Source organism: Lipotes vexillifer, unplaced genomic scaffold, assembly GCF_000442215.2.
Source record: "Lipotes vexillifer unplaced genomic scaffold, Lipotes_vexillifer_v1.1 scaffold1302, whole genome shotgun sequence".
NCBI lineage: Eukaryota > Metazoa > Chordata > Mammalia > Artiodactyla > Lipotidae > Lipotes > Lipotes vexillifer.
In genome coordinates, this window is record NW_006788595.1 from 487611 (window position 1) to 498236 (window position 10626).

A 10626-nucleotide genomic window follows, 5' to 3' on the forward strand; every position below is an offset into this window, starting at 1 on the left:
CTGGGGTTGGCGGCTTGAACATAGCCCGAAGGGGTTAGTGCGCCACGGCTGGCCGGGAGGGAGTCCGGGGAAAAGGCTGCACCTGCCGAGGAGGCAAGAGACTTTTTCTTTCCTCTTTGTTTCCTGGTGCGCGAGAGAGGGGTTTTAAGAGCGCTGCCTAAAGGAACTCCAGAAACGGGCGCGAGCCGCCGCTAAAAGCTCGGACCCCAGAGATGGGCACGAGCCACGGCTAAAGGCACGAACTTCAGAGACTGGAGCGAGCTGCGGCTGAAAGCGCGGACCCCAGAGGCGGGCGTGAGCCGCGGCCAAAAGCTCGGACACCAGAGCAGGGCGGGAGACGCTAAGGCTGCTGCTGACGCCACCAAGGGGCCTGTGTGCGAGCACAGGTCACTATCCCCACCCCTCTTCCGGGGAGCCTGTGCAGCCCGCCACTGCCAGGTTCCCGGGATCCAGGGACAATTTCTCAGGGAGAACACACGGCGGGCCTCAGGCTGGGGCAACGTCACGCCGACTTCTGCCGCCGCAGGACCGCTCCGCACTCCGTGCCCCTCCCTGCCCCCGGCCTGAGAGCGCCAGAGCCCCCGAGTCAGCGGCTCCTTTAACGCCGTCCTGTCTGAGCAAAAAGCAGACGCCCTCCAGCGACCTACACGCAGAGGCAGGGCCAAGTCGAAAGCTGAGCCCCTGTGAGCTGTGAGAACAAAGAAGAAAAAGGGAAATCTCTCCCAGCAGCCTCAGAAACAGCGGATTAAAGCTACACAATCAATTTGATGTACCCTGCCTCTGTGGAATACATGAATAGACAGCGAATCATCCCAAATTGAGGAGGCGGACTTCTAGAGCAAGATCTATGATTTTTTCCCCTTTTCCTCTTTTTGTGAATGTGTATGTGTATGCTTCTGTGTGAGATCTTGTCTGTATAGGTTTGCTTCCACCATTTGTCCCAGCGTTCTATCCGACCATTTTTTTTTTTAATTTTTTTCTTAATAATTAATTTTAATTTAAAGAACTCTGTTATACTTTACCTTCTTTCTATCTTTCCTTCCTTCCTTCCCTTTTTGAGACAACGAATCGTCCCAAATTGAGGAGGTGGACTTGGAGAGCAAGTTTTATGATTTTTTCCACTTTACCTCTTTTTGTGAGGGTATATGTGTATGCTTCTATGTAAGATTTTGTCTCTATAACTTTGCTTCCACCATTTGTCCTAAGGTTCTATCCTTCCCTTTTTTTTTTCCTCTAAATAATTATTTTTTTAATTCAATAACTTTATTATACTTTATTTTATTTTACTGTATCTTCTTTCTTTCTGTATTTTTTCCTTCCTTCCCTCATTCCTTCCTTCCTTCCCTCCTCCCTCCCTCCCTCCTTTCTTTCCTTCTTGCCTTCTTCCTTTCTTTTCTTCTTTCTTTCTTTCTTCCTTCCCTCCTTCCTTCCTTCCCTCCTCTCTTTCTTTCTTTCTTTCTTTCTTTCCTATTTCCTCCTACTTATACTAATTCTCTCTACTTTCTCTCCCTTTTATTCTGAGCCGAGTGGATGAAAGGCTCTTGCTGCTCCAGCCAGGAGTCAGGACTCTGCCTCTGAGGTGGGAGAGCCAACTTCAGAACACTCGTCAAGAAGAGACCTCCCAGCCCCACATAATATCAAACGGCGAAAATCTCCCAGAGATCTCCATCTCAACACCAGCACCCAGCTTCGCTCAACGACCAGCAAGCTACAGTGCTGGACAACCTATGCCAACCATATAGCAAAACAGGAACACAACCCCACCCACTAGCAGAGAGGCTGCCTAAAATCATAATAAGTCCACAGACACCCCAAAACACACCACCAGACGTGGACCTGCCCACTAGAGAGACAAGATCTAGCCTCATACACCACAACACAGCCACTAGTCCCCTCCACCAGGAAGCCTACACAACGCACTGAACCAACCTTAGCCACTGGAGACAGACATCAAAAACAACGGGAGCTACGAACTTGCAGCCTGCAAAAAGGTGAACCCAATCACAGTAAGATAAGCAAAATGAGAAGACAGAAAAACACACAGCAGATGAAGGAGCAGGATAAAAACCCACCAGACCTAACAAATGAAGAGGAAATAGGCAGTCTACCTGAAAAAGAGTTCAGAATAATGATAGTAAAGATGATCCAAAATCTTGGAAATAGAATGGACAAAATGCAAGAAGCAGTTAACAAGGACCTAGAAGAAATAAAGATGAAACAGACAATGATGAACAACACAATAAATGAAATGAAAAATACTCTAGATGGGATCAATAGCAGAATAAATGAGGCAGAAGAACGGATAAGTGACCTGGAAGATAAAATAGTGGAAATAACTACTGCAGAGCAGAATAAAGAAAAAAGAATGAAAAGAACTGAGGACAGTCTCAGAGACCTCTGGGACAACATTAAACGCACCAACATTCGAATTATAGGGGTTCCAGAAGAAGAAGAGAAAAAGAAAGGGACTGAGAAAATATTTGAAGAGATTATAGTTGAAAACTTCCCTAATATGGGAAAGGAAATCGTTAATCAAGTCCAGGAAGCACAGAGAGTCCCATACAGGATAAATTCAAGGAGAAATACGCCAAGACACATATTAATCAAACTGTCAAAAACTAAATACAAAGAAAGCATATTAAAAGCAGCAAGGGAAAAACAACAAATAACACACAAGGGAATCCCCATAAGGTTAACAGCTGATCTCTCAGCAGAAACTCTACAAGCCAGAAGGGAGTGGCAGGACATACTGAAAGTGATGAAGGAGAAAAACCTGCAACCAAGATTACTCTACCCAGCAAGGATCTCATTCAGATTTGATGGAGAAATTAAAACCTTTACAGACAAGCAAAAGCTGAGAGAGTTCAGCACCACCAAACCAGCTTTACAACAAATGCTAAAGGAACTTCTCTAGACAAAAACACAAGAGAAGGAAAAGTCCTATAATAACGAACCCAAAACAATTTAGAAAATGGGAATAGGAACATACATATCGATAATTACCTTAAATGTAAATGGACTAAATGCTCCCACCAAAAGACACAGATTGGCTGAATGGATACAAAAACAAGACCCATATATATGCTGTCTACAAGAGACCCACTTCAGACCTAGAGACACATACAGACTGAAAGTAAGGGGATGGAAAAAGATATTCCATGCAAATGGAAACCAAAAGAAAGCTGGAGTAGCAATTCTCATATCAGACAAAATAGACTTTAAAATAAGGACTATCAGAAGAGACAAAGAAGGACACTACATAATGATTAAGGGATCGATCCAAGAAGAAGATATAACAATTGTAAATATTTATGCACCCAACATAGGAGCACCTCAATACATAAGGCAAAAACTAGCAGCCATAAAAGGGGAAATCGACAGTAACACATTCATAGTAGGGGACTTCAACACCCCACTTTCACCAATGGACAGATCATCCAAAATGAAAATAAATAAGGAAACACAAGCTTTAAATGATACATTAAACAGGATGGACTTAATTGATATTTATAGGACACTCCATCCAAAAACAACAGAATACACATTTTTCTCAAGTGCTCATGGAACATTCTCCAGGATAGATCATATCTTGGGTCACAAATCAAGCCTTGGTAAATTTAAGAAAATTGAAATTATATCAAGTATCTTTTCCGACCACAACGCCATGAGATTAGATATCAATTATAGGAAAAGAGCAGTAAAAAATACAAACACATGGAGGCTAAACAATACACTACTTAGTAACGAAGTGATCACTGAAGAAATCAAAGAGGAAATTAAAAAATACCTAGAAACAAATGACAATGGAGATACAACGACCCAAAACCTATGGGATGCAGCAAAAGCAGTTCTAAGAGGGAAGTTTATAGCAATACAAGCCCACCTTAAGAAGCAGGAAACATCTCGAATAAACAACCTAACCTTGCACCTCAAGCAATTAGAGAAAGAAGAACAAAAAAACCCCAGAGTTAGCAGAAGGAAAGAAATCATAAAAATCAGATCAGAAATAAATGAAAAAGAAATGAAGGAAACAATAGCAAAGATCAATAAAACTAAAAGCTGGTTCTTTGAGAAGATTAACAAAATTGATAAACCATTAGCCAGACTCATCAAGAAAATAAGGGAGAAGACTCAAATCAATAGAATCAGAAATGAAAAAGGAGAAGTAACAACTGACACTGCAGAAATACAAAAAATCATGAGGGATTACTACAAGCAACTCTATGCCAATAAAATGGACAATCTGGAAGAAATGGACAAATTCTTAGAAATGCACAAACTGCCAAGACTGAATCAGGAAGAAATAGAAAATATGAACAGACCAATCACAAACACTGAAATTGAAACTGTGATTAAAAATCTTCCAACAAACAAAAGCCCAGGACCAGATGGCTTCACAGGCGAATTCTATCAAACATTTAGAGAAGAGCTAACACCTATTCTTCTCAAACTCTTCCAAAATATAGCAGAGGGAGGAACACTCCCAAACTCATTCTACGAGGCCACCATCACCTTGATACCAAAACCAGACAAGGATGTCACAAAGAAAGAAAACTACAGGCCAATATCACTGATGAACATAGATGCAAAAATCCTCAACAAAATACTAGCAAACAGAATCCAACAGCACATTAAAAGGATCATACACCATGATCAAGTGGGGTTTATTCCAGGAATGCAAGGATTCTTCAATATACGCAAATCTATCAATGTGATTAACCATATTAACAAATTGAAGGAGAAAAACCATATGATCATCTCAATAGATGCAGAGAAAGCTTTTGACAAAATTCAACACCCATTTATGATAAAAACCCTGCAGAAAGTAGGTGTAGAGGGAACTTTCCTCAATATAATAAAGGCCGTATATGACAAGCCCACAGCCAACATCATCCTCAATGGCGAAAAACTGAAAGCATTTCCACTAAGGTCAGGAACAAGACAAGGTTGCCCACTCTCACCACTCTTATTCAACATAGTTTTGGAAGTTTTAGCCACAGCAATCAGAGAAGAAAAGGAAATAAAAGGAATCCAAATCGGAAAAGAAGAAGTAAAGCTGTCACTGTTTGCAGATGACATGATACTATACATAGAGAATCCTAAAGATGCTACCAGAAAACTACTAGAGCTAATCAATGAATTTGGTAAAGTAGCAGGATACAAAATTAATGCACAGAAATCTCTGGCATTCCTATATACTAATGATGAAAAATCTGAAAGTGAAATCAAGAAAACACTCCCATTTACCATTGCAACAAAAAGAATAAAATATCTAGGAATAAACCTACCTAAGGAGACAAAAGACCTGTATGCAGAAAATTATAAGACACTGATGAAAGAAATTAAAGATGATACAAACAGATGGAGAGATATACCATGTTCTTGGATTGGAAGAATCAACATTGTGAAAATGACTCTACTTCCCAAAGCAATCTATAGATTCAATGCAATCCCTATCAAACTACCACTGGCATTTTTCACAGAACTAGAACAAAAAATTTCACAATTTGTATGGAAACACAAAAGACCCCGAATAGCCAAAGCAATCTTGAGAACAAAAAATGGAGCTGGAGGAATCAGGCTGCCTGACTTCAGACTATACTACAAAGCTACAGTAATCAAGACAGTATGGTACTGGCACAAAAACAGAAAGATAGATCAATGGAATAGGATAGAAAGCCCAGAGATAAACCCATGCACATATGGTCACCTTATCTTTGATAAAGGTGGCAGGAATATACAGTGGAGAAAGGACAGCCTCTTCAATAAGTGGTGCTGGGAAAACTGGACAGGTACATGTAAAAGTATGAGATTAGATCACTCCCTAACACCATACACAAAAATAAGCTCAAAATGGATTAAAGACCTAAATGTAAGGCCAGAAACTATCAAACTCTTAGAGGAAAACATAGGCAGAACACTCTATGACATAAATCACAGCAAGATCCTTCTTGACCCATCTCCTAGAGTAATGGAGATAAAAACAAAAATAAACAAATGGGACCTAATGAAACTTCAAAGCTTTTGCACAGCAAAGGAAACCATAAACAAGACCAAAAGACAGCCCTCAGAATGGGAGAAAATATTTGCAAATGAATCAACTGACAAAGGATTAATCTCTAAAATTTACAGGCAGCTCATGCAGCTCAATAACAAAAAAATAAACAACCCAATCCAAAAATGGGCAGAAGACCTAAATAGACATTTCTCCAAAGAAGATATACAGACTGCCAACAAACACATGAAAGAATGCTCAACATCATTAATCATTAGAGAAATGCAAATCAAAACTACAATGAGATATCATCTCACACCAGTCAGAATGGCCATCATCAAAAAATCTAGAAACAATAAATGCTGGAGAGGGTGTGGAGAAAAGGGAACACTCTTGCACTGCTGGTGGGAATGTGAATTGGTTCAGCCACTATGGAGAACAGTATGGAGGTTCCTTAAAAAACTACAAATAGAACTACCATATGACCCAGCAATCCCACTACTGGGCATATACCCTGAGGAAACCAAAATTCAAAAAGAGTCATGTACCAAAATGTTCATTGCAGCTCTATTTACAATAGCCCGGAGATGGAAACAACCTAAGTGCCCATCGTCGGATGAATGGATAAAGAAGATGTGGCACATATATACAATGGAATATTACTCAGCCATAAAAAGAAACGAAATTGAGCTATTTATAATGAGGTGGATAGACCTAGAGTCTGTCATACAGAGTGAAGTAAGTCAGAAAGAGAAAGAGAAATACCGTATGCTAACACATAAATATGGAATTTAAGAAAAAAAAAATGTTATAAAGCGCCTAGGGGCAAAACAGGAATAAAGACACAGACCTACTGGAGAACAAACTTGAGGATATGGGGAGGGGGAAGGGTGAGCTATGATAGGGCGAGAGAGAGATATGGACATATATATAGTAACAAACGTAAGGTAGATAGCCAGTGGGAAGCAGCCGCATGACACAGGGATTCCGGATTGGTTCTTTGTGGCTGCCTGGAGGGGTGGGATAGGGAGGGTGGGAGGGAGGGAGACAAAGAAGGAAGAGACATGGGAATATATGTATATGTATAACTGATTCACTCTGTTATAAAGCAGAAACTAACACACCATTGTAAAGCAATTATACCCCAATAAAGATGTTAAAAAAAAAAAATGGGCAACTACCAATCCTGCCCTCAAGAAGTCTGGTTTGGGGAGGGCTGGCACATCAAAAGACAGTGGAATGCGATGTGATAAGTGTTCCATTGTTGCTTGGGTGCCTTAGGCTGGTCTTCCGGACAAGCTGTTGCTTTAGTTGAGGACTGAAGGGTCTAGTCCAAGGAGCTGGCGGGCAGTGGCTAAGGCAGGGCATTGTGAAAGATTATGCTGGGGTCTAGGATGTCCAGAGCACTGGGTGTAAGACAGAGGGTGGGGAGAGATGAGGCTGATAGGAGCCAGGTGATGAAGGTCTCAAATATCCTAGTGTAGGATTTGGATTTATGCTGAAGGTACTGGGGAGTCAAGGAAGGATTTTTAAGTGTTGATGAGCTTGAATTTTACAAAGTCCAGTCTACCACAAAAATAAAGACTAGATTGGAGACAGGTGAAGTGAACACAGAAAGACCCACTGAGAGGTGTAAACTGAGAGCACCGCAATGGGGTTTAGATGAGGGGTCATAGGTACCCTCAAGTACTGGTTTGAGAGGCTCAGCAGATGGTTGTGCCATCTTCTATGAAATAGGGATATCAGAAGGTGGATCAGACCTGGGTGGGAGGAAGGGGATCAGTTTGATTTTGGACATCAACGCTGAGATGTTTAGTGCTCATTGATGATTTCAGGGCTGGAGTGCAGAGGGTAATCTGTACAAGAGTCAGAGTTTGGAGTCAGCAGACTGCAGCTGTAGAGAGAAGAGGGTGGAGTGGAAGAGGACTGGCTAATAGCCAGTTAGTGGAAATTGCAACTGAGGAAGGAACAGGATACATAGAAAATCCAGGAGGTTTTTTTAGCTTCTATGACATATTTTGACAGAATGGAAAAATTCCTATTTCCAAGAAGCAGCTTTCCATCTTTTAATTATTTGAGCAAAGCCACTTCTCTTCAAAAATCAACCTCTCCCTCAAACGGAAGATATGGAGAAAAGAGGAAGAATTTTTTTTTTTTCAAAATAAGGTGCCAAAAGTTTTCAAACATACCACTTTTAGAAAACTGTAAAAGGAATTAAAGCACAAGAAAAGTTTTGATAAAGGAATAAAGAGAATGTGAAAAAATGAAAAGGGCGATATTGGGAGTAGAATTATTAAAAATGTTTAGAGACAGGCACCTTTCAACCTTGTGTAGCTGGCAACCTAAGTGAAAAATAGGTAAACTAATAGAAATGGATAGATTGCAAAGTTTATTACAACTAAAAAATAGTTGATAACGACTTTTAGCATTTCAGATATAAAAATGGGTAAGGCAAGGGTAAATTTTATGTTCTTACATTATGAAGGTAAAGGTAAAAATTCACCAAAAATTCTACAGTAAATGAAATACATTCCTCTGTAGGCTATTTGAGATCTAGCTGGGATGAGTTCACTCATTCGGGTAGTACATTTTCTTAGATGAGATAGTCTCTCAAGATAAATCTCCTTGGGATGTATCACCTTTAGGTCTGACAAACCCGTAAAACAACAGCCAGACAGAGATCTTCAATTTGTAGCCTCTCTGACACCTCCTCTGATATTTTTTTCCTCCGCAGAATGCGAGGCTATCAAGTGCTACCACTCATCGTTCCCACTAGGCGGCACTCCAAGTTCATCGTCAAGCCCAGGATTAGCCGCCGGCTAAAATCTGTCATAGGCAGCTCGGTTCGCGGAAAATCGCTAATAGTTTGCATTTTATTAATTGAAACTTTAGAACTGATAAATGCTTCTTCATAAACTAGGCAACAAGGCATGACATATGGTTTAACTGAGCCTGAAAGTAAGTCGTCTTTGGAATCCCTCCTGCTTCATCTCACACTCCAGGGCATCTTGCGCACCAGTAAGGTGAGGCTGCCAGTGACAGCACCAAGTTTGCAGTGATGCCTGGTGTGGCCCTCTCTTCCCCGAGTACAGGTGGCTTGGGACTGTGCTAACTGGGAGATGCCTTGGTTGACTGCTTCTCAAGGAACTGATAAGACCCAGCAACCTTGCTCAGCCATGCACGCAATAGAGGTAACTTCTCTAACAGGCAGCTCAGAGGAGCAGGGTTTTCACTGCTCACCCGCACAGAACCAGGGCTGCATGATTGCAGCAGCTCCTGAGGGGCTCAACATTCCAGTAAATTCGGAGAAACAGCCCTCCTTATCTATGAGCTTCTAGGCATTGGAGTGGGCACTGATTTTCAAAGACTTCAGGGAGGAGGATAGGATGCGTGCAGCCAGGCTCAGGCTGGAAGTTGTTGACTCTTGTTTGTTGGTATTAAAATGGGACACATGACCCTTCTTCACCAACCTCTTCTGTCAACGTAAGCCTAAAAGGTAGAACTTGAACCTGGAATCAGGGACAAATTTGAGAACTCTCCCTCCAGTAACTGTGGGAAAGTTAATACATAGATAATGGCTATGATCTATCATCCGTGTCGTCTTTATGGATATAACCAAACACAGGAGAGGTTTGTATGAAATAAAGCAGCACTGGACTGGAAGGCAAAAAGACTTGTTTCCCATGGTGCTCTACCACTCAGTCACTGCATCCAGGTAATCTTTCTGGTTTGACTTTTTTTACCTGTAAGATGAGGAATTTGAAGCAGAAGACTTGACAGGCTCCTTCAGGCATAAACATTCTAGGATTGGAATCTAGAGAAGTAGAGTCTGTCTGCAAACTTCCATGCCACAACTGCTGCCGGAGAGCTGTCCAAATCACAGTCGCTTCTGGGGGAAAGGCAGCTTTGTTATGTATGGGATTTGTGCCTGAGGATCAGTTTAAACCAGCTAATTTCTAAATAAAGTACTTCTAGTTAAAATAGACCCTTTGAGTCTATATTACTTGTGAGTTGTTGATAAAGTATTAATTGACTGAGGTCCAAATACCTTATTTTTAAATTATTTTTAATTTCCGAGATTGGTCACAATCCTTTCACATGCAACAAATATCCATAGAGCCTCTGGCATGCATATGATTAGTGTCTACATGGGGAATGGACTTAAATGTACAGCCCAAAGCAAAGTAAGTACTCTACTAGAGGAATGTACAAGGTGCTAGGGGTTCAGCTTCCTGGGCATCCCAGTGGCAATATGCCATGCAGAGCTGGAAGGTAGCACGTCTGGAGTTGAGGACTCACAGAGGGCTGACCATGTGTGGAGTTGAGGGCCTGGAGAAGTATCTGGGTCAGGAAGGGCCTTGTTCCTTGCAGCACATGTCAAGAACAGGCTCTACCATGCAGACGGCCAATATTGTTTGCTGATTAAATGCCTGAACTCATACAGATTACAAAGTGTTGTGTAACTGAGAGCAAAAAGTTTCTGCAATATTTCTCTAGACAGAATCTAAGGCCAGCATAGACTGTGTCTTTGTTGCTGTCATTTTTCCAGAAATTCCATGGACATGGGGAGGAATCTCAAATTGGTGAAATTTAAGGAAATTCTTATTTCTGCATCTCAAATACAAATTTCT